The sequence below is a fragment of the Salvia splendens genome, chromosome 5 (assembly GCF_004379255.2).
Source record: "Salvia splendens isolate huo1 chromosome 5, SspV2, whole genome shotgun sequence".
Classification (NCBI taxonomy): Eukaryota; Viridiplantae; Streptophyta; class Magnoliopsida; order Lamiales; family Lamiaceae; genus Salvia; species Salvia splendens.
In genome coordinates, this window is record NC_056036.1 from 39,744,980 (window position 1) to 39,764,070 (window position 19,091).

The 19,091-nt window shown below is 33.4% G+C and overlaps 1 pseudogene; it reads left to right on the plus strand.

The window, feature by feature from the left end:
* Positions 1 to 10,555: 10,555 nt before the first annotated feature.
* On the plus strand, positions 10,556 to 19,091 carry LOC121805941 (annotated as a pseudogene).

Sequence of the window (19,091 nt, forward strand, 5' to 3'; positions counted from 1 at the left end):
AAGCACTAAATAAAAGCATTTATTTGTTGTCAACTTTCAAAGTAAATATTTATATAGTTGCTTTACACAACACAATTAGGGATTTGACTGGAAAAGCAAATCCTAACTATTGACCAAGAATCGGCTTTTCTATGAGCAATACAAAGTGGGGAAGCAATACAAATTTTTAATTTTACTATTATAAGTTCATAGTATTATTTATAAATCATGCCTTGACTTTCTATTTTAATTTGAAGTAGGTTTTTTCCTGATATCATCCGTAACTAATACCCTATTAATTAGTTCATTATGTGTAACAATCAGCATCAGATAAGATTAATATGCATGTATCACGATAAGAAAGCAACTACACATTTCAATTTCAGTAAAATTATGTAGAACGAGATTGGAATTAACAATGAATTGATGTTAGTCGTAATAATAAGTATGTTATGCAATGGTGTTTGTGTGTTTAAAGATTAGTTCATGCTTATCAGTATCTTACATATGTTGTTAATTGGTTGGATCCATGGGCGGACCCATGTACAAATAGGGTAGGGCTAAAGCCCTTAATAAAAATATTTTTTAAATTATTTTCTTTTATAAAATTTTAAAATTTATTCAAATTTGATGTAAATTATTATATAAAAGCCCTTATAAATTATCAAAATAACCAAAAATATAACTTTAGAACAAATTTTAGAAATCACAGCTCTTAATCATATTTTTTTCTGCGTCCGCCCCTGGTTGGATCATAGATAATGTTATTATAGGATGTCTCTAATATTCTCTCCAAACATCATTGTTGATTTATTTCCAAAAATCATGATTTCAAATCCTCAACTAACACAATTTTTATGTGGCATGCCAAACTAGCAAAAGCCATCATTGAAATAAGGAGGCTGAGTTCACGAGCTCCAAAACGACAACGAATAGAGTCGTATTGTCTCCCATGTGAAAGGCCACGGTTATAGTAATTCTTATGAATAGCCGTATAATTTGGAGTTTATCCAACAAACAAAATGATGTGCTTTCTAATCCAACTCATACATTCTTAATCAAAGATTAGGGGGTCGATATTTTACTTTAGAGTATAGAGCAATATTAAATCTATGGGTCAATTGTCCCACTTCTGCAAGCCTAAAAACTAGTATCAAAGAAACTAGTCATTGGTGACCGTTGATGGATATCTTGTTCATAAACAAAAAAAATGGTTTGTTTTCTAGCTTGACTTGTCATACAAATTCTTCACAAATATGCATGTGTGCCCATTCCCTTCTGCAATTTGTTCAAAACTATACGTATATGATTGAGATAGTAAGGAGTATCATTTTTAGTTCTATTTTTATGAGACTTTTTTTTTTATATATTCGAGATTGCTTTTTATACCATGCAATGATATTAATTTTTAATGACAATAGTAAATCATACAAAGATTGAAGTTATTGAACCATGGTTCATATTGATTCGCAATCTCAATTATATACGGAATTATAGAGAATTAAGATAGACAAGTACAACCCACTCAAAACTAGAAGACATAAGAAATCCTCAATTAATTTGGTTTTGACGTTCATATATGTCTAAATCTCAATTTCAAACTCATGCAAATAAAATGATGATCGAATTTGTAAGAAATCGAAAGATTGAGACATTGTAACAACCTTTGAAATGATAACCCTCTCTTGAAATATATATTTTTCTCTTCGATATTCCGAATGGTAATATATGTAAATTTATTAATTGTTATAGTATAAAATTATAAATCATAATAAGTAAAAAAGCTTAAAATATTTATTTTATTACTCCAATATATTTGAATATGAGTAAAACAATATCTAACAAACAAATAATATGGGTAATTAATTATATGTTCTGTTAAGAAATCGTGAAAAATAGTACTCCCTTCGTCCTTGAAAATTTGTCCCATTTCATTTTCTGCACTCATTTTGGAAAAATGATAATAAATAGTTAAAGTGAGGAGAGGGTAAAATAAGAGAGAGAATAATGTAGATAAGAGTTTTCTCTGTATTATTCTTTCTCTTACTTTACTTTCTCTCCACTTTAACTATTTATTATCATTTTTTCAAAACAAGTGCAAAAAATGGAATCTGGCCAATTTTCGGGACGGAGGGAGTACTAAAGAATATAATGGTAATTAAAAGGAACTTATGCAATCCAATCTATTAGCTGATAATTATATTAGTTTATTGCATGCTTATGCGCATGCAGATGCAGATATATAATCACGTACGATATAGTTGGTAATTAAAAGGAACTTATGCAATCCAATCTATTATCTGATAATTATATTAGTTTATTGCATGCTTATGCGCATGCAGATGCAGATATATAATCACGTACGATATAGTTGTGTGTAAACTTGTACAACTAACCTGAAATTAGTTTAATAAAGTTGTCTGTGACAAATGATACTACAAAATAAAAAATTAATTCTGATTTGTGAATCACAAGATGAGATAGAGACTTCATCAATAGTTAGTTTATCATTTAACATTTCACTGTATTACATCTACTCATAGTACTTTCTTTATAAATAAAACATTACTAAGAGTACTTTTTAAGCGGTTTTGGTAGTTAATTGTGTCTAATCCAAGATTAGCTTTTTTTACTTTAAGGACGTGTTCACTATAATAGAATTGCTCAATTCTTGGTCCAATTAGTGGTATTCCTAGTGTTTAGAGTACAAGAATTAACATATGGGGGGTCTGCCAAATGGAGGTCGGCCCGCACTGTAGCCAAGAATTGGGGCAGATTTCAATTCTTCCGATGTAGGTAAGAATTGGAATGACTCCTCCGAGAATTGGAGTTTGAATGACTCATTTGCCCCACCCTTCCAAAAAGAATTAGAAAAATTGAAAAACTTGGAAGGGTCTTTTGGTCTAAACATATAAATTTAGAGAAACAAGTTGGTCAAATAAGGCTCACTGAACGTTCAGATACAATTAAGAATTGGTGGACCCCACAGCATTTATTTCTATCTAGATTTATTTCTTTCCAATTCAATTAGTGAAAAGCGAACACGTCAGATAAAACATGGTAGTATGCACATAGGTGGTGTTCGGTTTCTTAGATAAAATAATATCAAGATATAATGTAGGATTGAGTTGTGAGATTATTTTAATAGGAGGGAGTTAACTATGACTAATTATTCCATGATAATCCATTTAGGATTGAGTTGTGGGATTGAATTTCATGAACCAAACACACTACATATTTAATCCCGAGATACAATCTTGCAAACCGAATCCCCTCGCAGTGGATGGTAGTTGCTTTAAGCAGTCCAAAGCCCCGCGCTTATTTCTCATCAAACGTCTAACATGGTGGGACTACTGTTTCTCTTCAATCTTCAATATAATGATAATTGATGAATATAAAGAGCAAAAAAATTAAAGAAGCAATCCTTAGATGCTCAATGGGAACGACAAACACAAGTTAAATAAAGATAAGTTGATTATAAACAAATTGTTTGAATTACAAAAAGAAAATACGATAAAGAAAGAATCATATTTATTATGGAAAGTTATGGTAACCATATAAAGCTGTAAGAAATTTTAGCTTAACATGGAATATTACATTGTTATCCTTTTGCTTTTAAAGTGTCTATATATTATTAGATCTTCAAAACCAATGATAAATCTAATATTTTGTTTGGCCTCTGACTTATTGAACCATGACTCATTATCTTTGTCGATTTTACTTATCTGTCTGATTTTTAAAATATTGATATAAATTCAACAAAATACTTAATTTGTGACACTAGCAAAATTAAAATTTACATGTCCAAGTCAAATTTGTTGGTCTCTATTTAGTGAACGTGTATAAAGAAAATGTAAACTTTAAAGTTTTAGTTAAAATGGGATATTCTCACGTCACTATATTCAAATTTATTTCCTTTCTTGATTTTGTCCTTCTCGATTACCACTTCCATGTAACGTTGTTGTATTGGGCTTTTGGGCCCTAAAATATCAAATCAGCAATATACTTCGTTTCCTCAAAAATAAATAGTGGCTGATCCGTTCTTTGGTCCGATTAACACACAAAACAACACAATAATATATACTCCATCCGTTCTACCAAAGATGACTCATTTTCTTTTTTTATTTGTCCCAACTAATATGACTCATTACTAAAAATAAAAACATCTTTATCGCTACTTTATTCCCTTCACTTAACACACAAAATAGAGTTGCATAAAATCTTGTGTTGTCCAATGAAGTGATCATCTTCTTTAGAAATGAGGAAGTATTATCTTACTACTTAATTCTAAACACAAAACAACAAATCTTAAAACTTGTGTCATTATCCAAAGTGTACATCCATCTCGGAATGAATAGAGTACTTATTAAGGTGGTATGTTTACGCAAGTATTTAAGAAGGAATCTATTAGTTGGCAATTTGACTAATTAGTTTAATTAAAGAATATTTCTTCTGTCCGCCTTTTAAAGACTCATTTTAACTTGCTAGGAGTTTTACGAAATTGTTTGATTTTACAAAAGAAATGAAAGAAAAAGTTAATTGGAATGCAACTCTCGTGTTCATATACTAATTTAATAGTTGAATATGAGTGTAATGAGTTAATGATGAGATTAGAGTGTGTGATATCTATTTATTAAAAATAAAAAAGTATTTTTAATGATAAATAACCCAAAATAATATTATCTCCGTCCCAAAATAGGAGTACTATTTAGTTATGGCACAGGTTTTAAGAAATGTAAAATAAAGTGAGTTGAATAAGTTACTGGAATAGAGGTTGTCCCAATCATATATATTAGTATTATAACAAAATGGAAGTGGAATAAGTTAGTGAAATATAAGACTTATTTATCATTTATGGTAAAAATGACCATTTTAACCAAATCCCTCTCTTTTCATTTCTTTAGTTTTAATAATTGAAAGCGCTAACTCTGACACTGACAACTTTTACTCATTAAATCCTCACACGCAATCTCTCTTTAAACGATAACTCGTTCCACTATCTCATCTTTTAAACGATAACTCGCCCCACGATCTCATCTTTCTCTCTCGCATCCATATGTGTTGAGAAAAATGTGCGGGCGCAACTGCATCTGTTAAGCAGGCAAAATTGACCAAAATTTTATAACAATCATATAATTTGATTCCGACTTATTATGTCCACTAAATAATTAATAATCATGTCACGACTGCCATTTATAACTACTGGTATTTGTTTCTTTTTTATTATCTTTTTTTATAATATTATGGTTTTGGTAACATAATAATATGATAACTATAAAATAAGAAAAATATATATACTAATAGCAGCTAAGGCTCTAAGCCTTTGAATTTACTAATACGAACTTTTTCCTTTAATATTATTTCTGTTATTCATACGATGATTGAGATTCACTCCATCTCTTTAAGCTTGAAATCTTAAAGATATCTTAATACTCCCTCCGTCCCAACTTACTTGAGTCATATTTCTTTTTGTGTTGTCTCAAGTTACTTGAGTCATTTCTTTTTTTGATTAAAAACAAAACATATAATCTCACATATTTTATTCTTTCTTTTACTTTACCATATCTTCTTTCTTTTACTTTATTCTCTTATCTACTTTATTTAACTCATTAAACATAATTTTCTTAAATCTCGTGCCGAAAAGAAATACCTCAAGTATCGTGGGACGGAGGGAGTAATAAGAAGGACATATGTATTTTTCTGGTCATAAATTTCGCATATTATATTTTTCCCTATTTTCTTATCAATTAAATTTTGTATTCAAACTGGTGGATTGTACTCCGTAATTAAAAATTTGACATATTATCACATCATAACAATATTTTGTTATCCCTAGCTACTCCAGTAGGATTAGTTAGCACTTAGCAGTAAATAGTACTTCCCCCGTTCCCAAAGAATATGCACTTTGAGTTTGACACGTATTTTAATGTAAAATTGATAAAGTAAGAGATGTAGAGAGATAAAGTAATTAAAGTATTGTTAGTGGAGAACGAGTCACACCTCATCAGAGAGAGAAGACTTTCCAAAATTAAAAAGTGCATATTTTTATGGTACGAACTAGAAAAGAAATAATGCATAGTAACTCTTAGTTTGTTGATAGACTTGATAGCAGTCATTTCTACTCAGTTCATGTAAACTTAGCTGACCAAGTTTATCTTTAGGCAAAAAACAATGAGTTTTTTTAAATGGTGTATATTCCCCCTTCAATCTTGCATGTATGAGTCGTTACGTCAGGGCTAAAATGTGGGGTATTATCCAACAAAAGAAAATTATGGAGTACATATTTTTATGAACGATGCACAAAAAGTTTTGATAATTTTTTACTAAAGTTCAATAATTTTTTAAAATCTTGACAAATCAAAAAATATTTATAAATAATGGAAATAGACCCTATATAGTACTTATAATCTCAATTACCTAAAAATTGGGACAATTGATCAAACCAATGACCCAATAAGTAATAGGAGTTAGAGACTGATGTGATACCCTGTCTAGTTTTTCAAGAGAGAAAAATTAAATAGTGGGATTGAAAATTTTGATGGACGATATACTTTTACTAGAGTGGCTATTTTCCCATTAAACTTCATCATATGTGGTAGCAGGTGAAATTTTGGCAGTTTGTAAAAGTCAACGTGATTTAACATAATTACTTTGTCCAGCCCCTCTTTATTGGGCTGGAAAGATATATAGGTCAAACATCATCGTCAATTGCGTTACGAATATATTAGTATATTGAGCTTCATGTTGAAAAAGGTTTCACCTCTTTCACTTAATAAAAGTTGAATGTATCAAATACAAATTATTTTTTGATGATATATGTATTAAATATATTATGTTCGTGTCCATACGTAGCTTGTAACATTTAGGAATCAGATGCCCACCTACATGGAAAAGCTTGGCCTCCATGTGTCACACTATAAGCTTATATTGAATTCATAAAACCATTGTTCAAGTTTAGTACTATACATTATACAATATGTACACAAATTTTAAAAGTTTGAATTAAAGTAGAAGCAAATTCTCTTGCTTTTTATTAACTGCTTTATAAGCTAGACTTTAATATAGGATAGGTAGTGTTCCCCTACAGAAAGAAGAAAGAGAATTGTCTAAGTCAAATGTGTTATTCAAGGGTACTTTGTTAGGATTCGTAGAATTAAAGGATGAGAGGCATAATTAGGGTTTGAAATTAACAACTCCATCTTCACCAACTTGTGTACTTTGTTAAATTAACAAATTTAAATATGCTACCAAATAGGAGTAACTATGTAACCTAGATAATTCTTCAATATCAAACTCCTCTCTTCTCTATAAAACGGATCTTTAGTATAGATAACGGTTCCATACGCTTATATACCACATATAGTCATATTCCTTGCCTTATCGGATCCAAGATCCTAAACGGAGGGAACTGAATAAAATTTATCAGAATCTAAATGAGGGGGGAGGGGAGACGCCGAAAGCTATCGAAGAGGGTGGCAATGGAAAATTCACGTCTGGATCCATGGTAGCAAATCTCCTCCTCTTACCTCCTGGATCCGCCCCTGCCTCATACATCTCTCCTAACTTACACAATAATACAAATCAAATTACTTGAAAGAGGGACGAAGAATGTGATTTTTTAAAGACAGGATCCAAAAACAATATAAATAAATATTGTTTATAATTGGAGACATAAATTATTAAAGAAAAGAAAGTGACTGCCATAACCCAAAACACCAACGACCTCTCCCACTTAGTTAGAATAATAAAATCAATTGATAATAGCCTTTGAATCAGGTTTGGCAAAAGTGTATCCAACTCAACACCAATTAATTCTCTATTTAACTCAATTTCTCATTTATCGTTTACCCGATAAATTGGCAGTGGCAGTGCATGGTATTTTTTGCGAAAATCTGGCCCTAATCTTAAGGGATCTCATTTTCTCACGTCGAACACGTTTAAACTCTCTTTCAAAGGATAATTAAGCCGTCCGATTATTAGCTCAATCCCATGCGGACCCCACTGCCAAACCCTAATAAATCCGACGGCTGACAACACTCTAATGTCAGAATTAGATTATATGATTGCTGATAAGAGCGAATCACCAACTCATTTAGTCGAGACAGAATTATGAAATATTTGTGCTGGCTAACTAAAGTTGAGGCATTACTTCCTCGGTTCCGATTAAGTCAACTAAATAGTACTCCCTCCGTCCCACATAATTTGACTCAGTTTTCCATTTTAGGTCGTCCCATATAATTTGATCCATTTCACTTTTACCATTTTTGGTAGTGGACCCCACATTCCATTAACTCATTCTTACTCACATTTAATTATAAAACTAATATATAAAAGTGAGACCTACATTCCACTAACTTTTTCAACTCACTTTTCATTACATTTCTTAAAACCCGTGCCCAATCCAAGTGTCCCAAATTATGTGGGACGGAGGGAGTAGTATTTTTTAAAAATATTTTAATCAATTTTTTTTATTAAAAAAATAAAACATTCAATCACTCTTCTTTTATTCTATCATTTATTATTTTACTCTCTATTTATCATTCATACTTTTCATTACAATTTCTTAATCTTCGTGTATAAAAGTTTTGACTCAACTTAATTGGCAAGGAGGGTGTACTACTTTTTAGATATAGAAATTAATAAATTAGATTAAATTAAAATAAAAAAAGAAAATAGACTAAGAAAAAAAAGAGTAATTAAATATTTTTTTAAAAAAATAACTCAATTTTATTATGACATTCCAAAAAAAAATAACTTTAATTGTGACAGAGAGTGTATTTTTTGTTGCAATAAATGAGGTTTGTTTCCCATGAGTTTACATATAAAGTTTTGGGACAACATTTCATAATAATTGAGATTTATTTTTCATGTATCTCATCCATTCGTAGCTCAAAGCTTTATAGTATATCAAAAAATTTATTCAAAACTCATGAAAATAATAGAAATTCAAGTGGTATCATAAGATTTATTTTGTAAATTCATAATGGATAGTTTTAAGCAACACACATCTAAAGGTTCTTATACTAATGCATGTTATTTCATAAAGTATTTTTACAAAATTTTAATTAATTAAATCTTTAAAGTATTAGTACATTTTATTTCATTAGATCCTTTTACAATTTTTTGTTTATTTTAAGTCATTATATTTTGATTTAAGTCATCCATAAATATTAGCTACATTCTAATTTTGGTAATTTCTTTCTATAATAAAATAATCCAATTTTTATTAACAATATTGTATTTTCTCAACATTTATCTCACTTTACCAATTTCGTATTATACTTTATAGTATATTTCAGGATTATTCAGTTTGCAGGATTATATCTCATTATTAAATTTGTACTTATGTTTGGTTCATGGGATTGAAATCCATGACTTAATCCATCTTGGATTAAGTCATAACCAACCTCCTTCTTCTAGGATTAAGTCATAACCAACCCCCTCCTACTAAATAGTCATAGCCAAACCCCCTCATAGTAAATAGTTCATGAGATAATTAATCATAGCCAACCCTCTCCTACTAAATAATCTCACAACTTAATCCTAGATTATATTTTGATACTCCCCCTGTCCCATAACAGATGACATACTTGAGGAATGACACGAGATTTTAGTAAATATTGATTTTGGTGTTAGGTGTAGAGAGAAAATAGTATATTTATATTAGTGTCAAAGAGAACTTTTTCTTAAAAAAAAGAAATATGACATTTTTTATGAGACAATTTAAAAAGAAAAGTATGACATTTATTATGAGACGAAGTGAGTACTATTTTATCTAGTAAATCAAACCTCACCTTCAAATATTATTGGCAACAGACAGGAAAAGTATTATTTCAGCAAAGCCATAGAACAAAGGAATTAAAAAGGCTGAAACTTGTTCAAATTTACAATTTTATACCAAATCAAATTACTATTCCAAACAATATCAAACAGAATACTTTGAATCACTTAAAATCGGTTGTGTTTTATTGAAACTTAACAAATCCCTTAAATATGTTCCAATTTAAGTATCGGTGATAATTGCACTTGATTGATAATTTTATTACAAAATGAAAAAACTTTAAATCTATGCAAGTAGTAAAATTAGGGTGTACGTATTTTGTCTTTTAATAATGCAGCTGTATGAATAATTTTATAGGGGTAACTAAAGCAGAACAGGAGCCGAGGACTAGCTGTCGGCTAAAAGATTCCAAGCCGTTTAACAAGGACAAGAACGTAGCCGGCTCACTGGGGCCCATCTTGCCTGTACATATATGATAAACAATATATTCCCGTGATGATAATCTATCACACCTATCGCTGTTTCCGAAATGATAATCAACAGAGCTTATCATCTCCACTGAGTCCCCCATTCTTCCTATAAAATGACTTATTTTCTTCAAGTAGTGGTTTATCTTTTTTGCTCTAGAGAGAGAAAGCAGAGAGAGAATGGAACCCCCCATGTGTCTCTGCGTGTATATATAGCTTTATACACAATCTCTCACCTCCATATCTAAAATCAAGCCTCATTTTGTCGTCAAGCTCCTCGTCTCTCTCTCCATCGATCGATCTCAGAAGTAAATCCTTCCCCTCTCTCTCTCTCAGCATATAATTACTAGTCAAATACACGCACACGCGGGCATCGTATGCATATTTATTCTGGAATATCGCTTTGAATAGAACTCTTATTTTTCTCCCGCTTTTTGATGTTTTTTCCTAAGCTCTGCTTTTGCTCACCAAGTATTAACGCATGACTTTTCTCTTCTGCTTCCCCCTTTCTTCCATTTCAAGCTGCTTTCATTTCTCTGATATCTTAAATTAGTTTCGAATTCCTAATTTTTTCGCCTCAAGTTTTATCAAAACCCTTCAATTGTCGGTGCTCGCTTTGCCCCTTCTCATAAAATTCTCCATCTCTGTTTTGTTGAGATCAGTTTAAGGATTGGGTATGTGTTGAATTTCATTTCTCCACGTTTTTTCCTTGTGTTTAAGCACTTTACTTTAACAGCAGTGTTATCTTAGTGGAGTATTAAATGGAAACATGGTTTGACAATTAAACATGGCTAGTGGTAGTCCCTTCAATTTATTGTTTTTCTCTTGTTTTTTTTAAAGATTAATCATTTATTGTGGGTTTTACAGATCTGCTACTATAGTTTACTCTCGAATTATCCCCCTGGATTTGAAGGGGAGTTGGTTGAATGTCTTCTCTCAGTAGAGAACTGGTGTTCTTGATCTTACAGTTCCTAGATGAAGAAAAGTTCAAAGAGACCGTTCACAAGTAGGTTAATTCATTACTATTGCAAGTGCTCTCTGTGTGTGTGAATTGATATTTTGGTGCTTTTCTTGTGATTGGGTTATAATTATCTGTTTTTGTTAATGTGGCCTTTCTAATTGTTAATGTGGTTCTTTAACATGAAATATTTTGAAGATGAAGTTCACAATAGGAACTGGGAGGACGTTGAAAAATACCTCTCTGGTTTCACTAAAGTTGACGACAATCGCTATTCAATGAAGATCTTTTTTGAGATTAGGAAGCAGAAGTACCTTGAAGCATTGGATACGTAAGACTCTATTTTTGCTTGTTGAAGAATAGTTTGATTTTTACTAATTTAAATTGGGTTTTATTGTTATATATATAGGCATAATCGGTCCAAGGCTGTTGAGATCCTCGTAAAAGATCTAAAAGTATTTGCATCATTTAACGAAGAGCTTTTCAAAGAGATAACTCAGCTGTTGACATTAGAGAATTTCGGGTATTCAAGCAATTGTTATTTATTGATCACCTTCTTAGGTTGGATATTGATACCTTATCCCACTGAGCTTATTGTTGCTTAGGGAGAAAGAACAGCTATCAAAGTATGGAGATACAAAATCTGCACGAGCCATTATGCTTGTTGAGCTGAAGAAGCTTATTGAGGCAAATCCCTTGTTTCGTGATAAATTACAGTTTCCGAACCTTAAGAACTCAAGACTGCGAACATTAATCAATCAAAGGTATACTCCACTTTGAGGATAGTATTGGCTGAAGTTCAAGAGAACTATTGTGTTTAAAATGATTACAGCAAGACTTCTATAGTGATCAGCTCACAGGGGTTTATTAGGTATTAATATTCCTTGTGAAATGTACTAGTTATTAGGTATAAATAAGATACCAATGCTTTTTTCCCCATTCTATTCTATTCTCATACCAGCTCATTACAGCAATTGCAGAGACAAAAATTAATGGCATATGTTTCTGCAGCTTAAATTGGCAGCACCAACTTTGTAAAACTTCAAGGCCGAATCCAGATATTAAAACACTTTTTGTTGATCACTCATGTGGACAACCAAATGGTGCACGCGCACCCTCTCCAGTAAACAATCCACTCCTCGGAGGAGCAGTTCCAAAACCGGGTGGCTTTCCTCCATTGGGTTCACATGTGGTTGGTTTATAAATGTTGATATCTAGTTTTGGCATTTTCCTGGCATCGTCTTTTTTCGCTTACTATCCTGTTATTGGTCTGGCCAGCCCTTCCAAACTACTCCAGCCCCAGTTCCAACGCCCCTCACAGGTTGGATGTCTAATCCACCTACTGCAGCTCATCCGGCTGTCTCTGGTGGACCTATAGGTCTTGGTGGCCCACCTATTCCAGGTTTTAATTTCTTTATACACGAGCATTTTCAAAATCACACTGTAGCATCATGTAAGTTCTAAAACTGAATGAGAGATTGTTTACTCTCCCCTCATTGGATTTTCATTTGGTACTCTAATTTTTCCTTGATATTTATGACATTGGACCATTCTTCTGCAGTAGTTAGCTCATTCCTTATGGAAAAGAACTTCTATTAGCAATTTGATTTCTTCTACAATGATGAAACAAGCTTGCGATGAAATTGGATTGTTTCTGTTGAGTTATCCACAAATGCTGTATAGTTTATGTTTGTGCAGTTTGAATGTTGATACTTTTCCCTTATATGTGAATGCCATAGTCTATTCATCACTTCAGTGTTACTTGATGTATATGCACATGCACATGCACGTTGGAATGTCCTAGTTCTGAAAGCATTAATTCTCTTACTTGAATTGTATTCTAAACATTACTGTTTCGCTTTAATACTCAACCAGGTTGAGTTTATTTCTAAAGTGGTTCTGTTTTTTTTGTTGCCTTGTGCAGCTTCCCTTAAACATCCTAGGACTCCGCCAACAAATTCCTCTGTTGATTTTCTCGCTGGTGATTCTGAACATCCTAGTAAAAGAACCAGACCTCTGGGAAATGATGAGGTGGTTGGATATGTAAAGGATAACAATCTTGATATTGAGACGCCTACTTTTGGGTTATTGTGTTCATCATCAGATCTGTGTTTTATGGTATGCAGGTGAATCGTCCTGTGTCATTCCCCGGGCATGCACATAGCCAGACTTTCAATGCACCAGATGACCTTCCCAAGACAGTTGCACGGACTTTGAACCAAGGATCATCTCCTATGAGCATGGATTTTCATCCTATTCAAAAGACTCTACTTCTAGGTTGGTTTTGCAACTTGATATTTTCTTTGTTTTCTCTATGTAATCTTCATGTAAAGATTTTGCCAATTTGATGTGCTACATTGTTATTTTATCTGGAAACTCAGTTGGAACCAATGTGGGAGATATTGGGCTGTGGGAGGTTGGTTCGAGAGAGAGGCTAGTTCAAAGAAACTTCAAAGTGTGGGATCTGACTGCTTGTACAATGCCTTTACAGGTACCACTTTTTTCTTTAATGAAGTTAGTTAACTATCAATCATCTTGAGTATCATTAGCCCGGAACATAAGTTTCTACTGAATCCAGGCTGGTCTGGTGAAAGATCCTGCCGTCTCAGTGAATCGCGTGATTTGGAGCGCAGATGGGTCTTTGTTTGGTAATGTTGCTTAAGCCTCAAATAGTTTAATGCGATATCATTGATTGTGTGATTTGATATTTATCTCTCTTCATCTTTCTTCCAACAGGAGTTGCATATTCAAGACACTTGGTACAGATTTATTCATATCATGGGAATGATGATGTGCGCCAGCAGTTGGAGGTGACTTAGTCATCACACCTCATTGATCAGTGCTAAGATTATTTTGAATTACTCTGACTACTGGTATTTTAGATTGATGCTCATGTTGGCGGAGTAAATAATCTCGCATTCTCACATCCCAATAAGCAGCTTTCCGTGATAACCTGTGGAGATGACAAGCTAATCAAGGTAATTAAACATGGTAACCTTTAGTTTTGCTGCTAAGCTTGTATATTCATGTGGTAAATTGTTTTTCTGGATCGTGATTATTAGGTTTGGGATGCCAAAACTGTGCCAAACAATACACTTTTGAAGGTCACTAGGCCCCTGTATATTCAGTATGTCCTCACCACAAGGAGAATATTCAGGTGAATAAGCTATCATAGCAATTACATCATTTGTTAATAACCTGAGTTCATGATTATTCAGAATTCAGAATACTTTCTCTCTTTTGTAATCTAATCATGTAATCAACAGCTATGGACAATAAGATGTTAAAATAATTCAATGTATATGTTTCTTTTTATAAAGTTGCTTATAATATAACTGCCATTATTTTGCAGTTTATCTTTTCTACAGCATTAGATGGAAAGATTAAGGCGTGGTTATATGACAATTTGGGATCTCGAGTTGACTACGATGCTCCTGGTCGTTGGTGTACAACCATGGCCTACAGTGCTGATGGATCAAGGTAAAGTATTCTGGTTCAAAGTGCAATACCGATTTATGTATTGGCTGCTCATTACCAGGTATATTAAGTTGGAAATTTTCTTGTTCAGGCTTTTCTCTTGTGGGACCAGTAAAGATGGAGAGTCGCACATTGTTGAATGGGATGAAAGTGAAGGAGCTGTAAAAAGAACATATCAAGGTTTCCGAAAACGATCATTGGGGGTCGTGCAGTTTTATACTACTAAAAATATATTTTTGGCAGCTGGTGATGACTTTTCTGTCAAATTCTGGGATATGGACAATACTCAACTTTTGACTAGTAGTGATGCTGATGGAGGTCTTCTTGTGAGTATCTTATTAACATTATGGATAGCTTATAAGTAATTTTGTTTTTTGAGTCGACAGCTTAGAAGTATGACTGTTCACTGAGATATTATTTTGCTTTCAACAAATTAAAAGGCAAGTCCACGCATCCGGTTCAATACAGATGGGACCTTGTTGGCTGTTTCTGCCAACAAAAATGGAATCAAAATTTTAGCAAATCTAGATGGTCTTCGATTACTACGTAATTATGAAAGCCTTGCTTTTGATGCCTCAAGGGCTTCTGAAGCTGGAAAGGTAATAACATTTGCTTGCAATATCTTTCTGAATCCATATTATATTAATGGTTTCATGTTGTTAATAGCCCACTATCAATCCAATATCTTCTGCGGCGGCTACTAGACTAACGGACAGGGTGGGCTCAGTTGCTGGCCTCTCCACTATGGTTGGTATCCTTTTCTAAATTTCTGCTGCTACTTACTCTCTACTGCTTTGAACAATAAATCTTTGTTTTACTGGAAACGTCACATGAACCCACAGTTTTACCTGTTTTCTGTTATGTACTCCCTCAGTCCCATTAAATATGCAACATTTGCTTTTCGGCACGAGATTTTATGTAGTGTTATTTTGTGAGTTAATAAAGAGAGAGTAAAGTAAGAGAGAAGAGAGTGTAGAAAGAGTATTGTTTCTATTTATAGAAACATTTCATTTTTGATGGTACAAACTAAAAAGGAAAATGTTTCATTTTTAATGGGACAGATGGAGTACTAAATTTAGTACATTTTTTAGTCTTTCTATGCTTACAACACTGTTTGATATTGTAGAATGGGGATACAAGAAACCTTGGAGATGTGAAGCCTAGAATAACAGAAGAGACGAATGACAAATCAAAGATTTGGAAGCTCAGTGAAATTAATGAACCATCTCAGTGCCGAGCCCTGAAGCTCCCAGAGAACTTAAGAGCAACAAAGGTGTATCCTCTTTTTGTTCTACATCTTACCGGGCATATACTTGTTAGATATCATTTTTATGATCAGAAGTTGCCAGGAGATTTTATGTTTCTTTCGAATGTAAAACAGTGTTTTGCATTAAGCATAAGAATATCTTCATATAGAAGTTCCTGGCTGTATAAAAAGCATGGTATAACACAATCATTTATTTTCCCCCATAATTCCTTTCCCACAGCACACTTGCAATCCATGAACTTTCTTTTCTAATACAGTCCTTACCATTTAATTTTATTTTCCTTGTATCTTGGTATACTTGGTCAACCAGTAGTCTTTATCACTGATTATTAGTTATATTGATGTATGAAGATATAACGATTGTTCTTGCATTCTCAAGTTGTTTGAGTATTGTTTAGCTTTAGCCTGTCTGATTTATTCTACCAGTGCCAAACTGTTAACCAGAACGATCTCCTCTTGTTTAGAACTTATCCCATCTATTTATGACTACTAAAATCATATCATTTTCATGTTGATTGCGCAGACATGTTGGCACTTGGTGACTAACAAGGTTCTTCTTTGTATTGCTCTAACAGATATCTAGGTTAATATATACAAGTTCTGGTGGTGCCATACTGGCATTGGCTTCAAATGCAATCCATTTACTCTGGAAATGGCAGCGGAGTGACCGTAATTCGAGCAGTGTTGTCAAAATGTCGTTCGGGTCGCTCGGGTCGCCCGGGTCGCCTGGGTCGAGACCATCACCGCCCCAACATGGGTGGGTTGATCGAGATACAGGGTCGCCGTTGGGTCGCCTGGGTCGCCCGGGTCGAGTGTGTCGGCTGGGTCGCCCAAACACATGCTGCGCAGTCATGTTTTAAGATAAATCCCTAAATCTTTTTATGTAAATCGTTCCCTTCGATGCTGATTTGTTTTTACTAAAATAAACATAATATAAAAGTAAAACTTACCTAAAAATCTGCTCTCTCTTATTTTCTCAAATATATCACACGTCTTTTGACTTTCTCAATCTCAATTCTCTATATATATGCATGCACCACATCAAACTTTTCAAACCTACTTTCTACACTTTAGAATTCGGTTCAAAGATCTTTTGCTGCCACCCTTCATATATTCCTTTCTTTTGATATTTTCAAACAATGGTTTCAATTATTTATTTTGTGTTATGACTTATGAATTGTTTTGATATTTTTGATAATTTCTATTTTCCACTTTATCTCTATTCACATGAATTACATCTACATTTATATTATTTGATATATTATAAACATTAGAGCAATATATTATTTGATTTAATATTAAAAGGCAAAAAAATAAGCCTAGATTCGTGGGTCTCTCGACCGCGTCGACTCATCGACCCGCGACCCGAATTTTCACCTCATCGACCCGGTGCGCCCCGCGACCCTAACATCACTGAATTCGAGTGGAAAAGTAAAAAAGGACTATTATCTTCTTCACCCTAAAATTTCAAGTATCTGTCACCTGAGATTAAAATGTTAATGATGTAGGCAACTGCCACTATTTCACCACAATTATGGCAACCATCAAGTGGCATTTTGATGACCAATGATGCGGCTGACACAAACCCTGATGAAGCCGTTTCTTGCCTTGCTTTATCAAAGAATGATTCTTATGTAATGTCAGCATCTGGAGGAAAGATATCTTTGTTCAATATGATGACTTTCAAGGTAATGATGTAATGACATAATGAATTTGTATCCTTGTGTTTTTTATGAGCTTATATTCATTTCTCTAAATCATGAATATTGCAGACAATGACAACCTTCATGCCTCCACCACCCGCAGCAACATTTTTAGCATTTCATCCTCAGGATAACAATATAATTGCGATCGGGATGGATGATTCTACGATTCAGATATATAATGTCCGAGTAGATGAGGTATTTAAGAAGTTGGGGTTTCTTTATTAAAAACAATTATTTCGCCAGAGGCTAGGAATGTATGTATGTTATTGATTTGATTTCTTGTGCAGGTCAAAAGCAAGCTTAAAGGTCACTCTAAAAGAATTACAGGACTTGCCTTCTCAAATGTTTTAAATGTCCTAGTTTCATCAGGAGCCGATGCTCAGGTAAAGAACTTTTCTGTTTGTTTGCTGCTGAGTGTCCAAGAATATTGCTGCATACGATGATGGAAAGTTTCTCCAACTGCTGAAACAGCACTTTAATCCTATTAAGTATTTTTGTAACAGTTTGAAAATTGAAGTTGATAAGTATCTTTCTTATACTCCTATATCTCATTTTCTCTTTTCTTCTATTGAGACGAAGTGAATTGAAGAATCTTTTGGTAGCTTACTATTGTGAAGTTCTTAAACCTGAGAATGTGTGTTGTACTAATGTTGATTTGCTTACTTTATGATGAGCCATTTCTGATTGTCATATATATTTGGCTGTTCCTCTCTAGATATGTGTGTGGAGTTCTGATGGATGGGAAAAGCAGAAATCAAGATTTTTGCAACTACCTCCTGAGAGGTCACTGGCAGCACAGTCAGAAACACGTGTACAGTTTCATCAGGACCAGATTCATTTTCTGGTTGTACATGAGACACAGCTCGCCATATATGAAACAACGAAATTAACATGCATGAAACTGGTAGTTAACTGCACAATTTGTCTTGTTAAAAATCAAGAGTTTCTTAGTGTTGATCTCTAACACTTTGCGTCTTTTCCGTGGTCAGTGGACTCCACGAGAATCTGCTGCCTCGATATCACATGCGACATTTTCCTGTGATAGCCAGCTGGTATATGCAAGTTTTCTTGATGGAACGGTGTGCATATTCACTGCTGCGCACCTTCATTTGAGATGCCGCATTAATCCTTCCTCTTATCTTCCCTCAAGTGTCAGGCAAGTGTTTCCCATGATAATTAACCGATTGCGGTTAACATAACTGTACATTAGTATTCTGGCACTCCATAACACATTCTTCTTCTTCTTCTTCTTGGGAGCTGGTTATGTAAGTAACTCACACCTTTGGCTCATACATGCCAATCTAATTTGCCACATTTTGGGTAAAACATAAGTATGATGTAAGATGAAAGGTTTTTTGATGTATTATTGGTATTCTAGACTAGTAGACAAATTCATTTTGTTGTTAGCCATCTCTCTTGTTCAAGATAAATTTCTGCTTGGTTTAGCTTTTCTTTA